At 37.0% G+C, this 387-nt stretch overlaps 2 protein-coding genes across 7 annotated transcripts in view; one reads left to right on the forward strand and one right to left on the reverse strand.

The window, feature by feature from the left end:
• Positions 1-387, reverse strand: part of LOC116851842 (nuclear fragile X mental retardation-interacting protein 1) — an 87,185-nt gene that overhangs the window by 55,682 nt on the left and 31,116 nt on the right. The window lies entirely within an intron of this gene.
• The window catches only part of LOC116851844, a 2,839-nt gene that overhangs the window by 1,758 nt on the left and 694 nt on the right, over positions 1-387 (forward strand). The window lies entirely within an intron of this gene.

The raw sequence follows: 387 nt of genomic DNA on the forward strand, positions 1-387 counted from the left end.
AAGTGAAAACAAGGAATGGATTTACGAACAGCTTCTGGACCAAAAAAGGAGTGAGACAAGGGTGTGCGTTGAGCCCGTTATTATTTAGTATATATATTGCGGAATTAGATAAGATGATGGAAAGGAGAGGTGTAGGAGGAATAGAATTAGGTAAAGATAGAATATGGAATATAGAGTATGCGGATGATATTGTGTTGGTAGCAAAGAACAGGGTAGCGATGTTAGATATGATGGACACGTTGAAGAAATTTTTAAAGGAAAGAAGGCTAGAGTTATCGACGGAGAAAACGAAAATAGTGGTGTTCAACAGGAAAGGTAGGGAGAGGAAAGAAAAATGAAAATGGAAGGATAAAGGGATTGAAGAAGTAAAAGAGTTTAAGTACTTAG

The sequence above is a fragment of the Odontomachus brunneus genome, unplaced genomic scaffold (genome assembly GCF_010583005.1).
Source record: "Odontomachus brunneus isolate Ranch 3 - 2012 unplaced genomic scaffold, Obru_v1 Obru_scaffold_194, whole genome shotgun sequence".
NCBI classification, from domain to species: Eukaryota; Metazoa; Arthropoda; class Insecta; order Hymenoptera; family Formicidae; genus Odontomachus; species Odontomachus brunneus.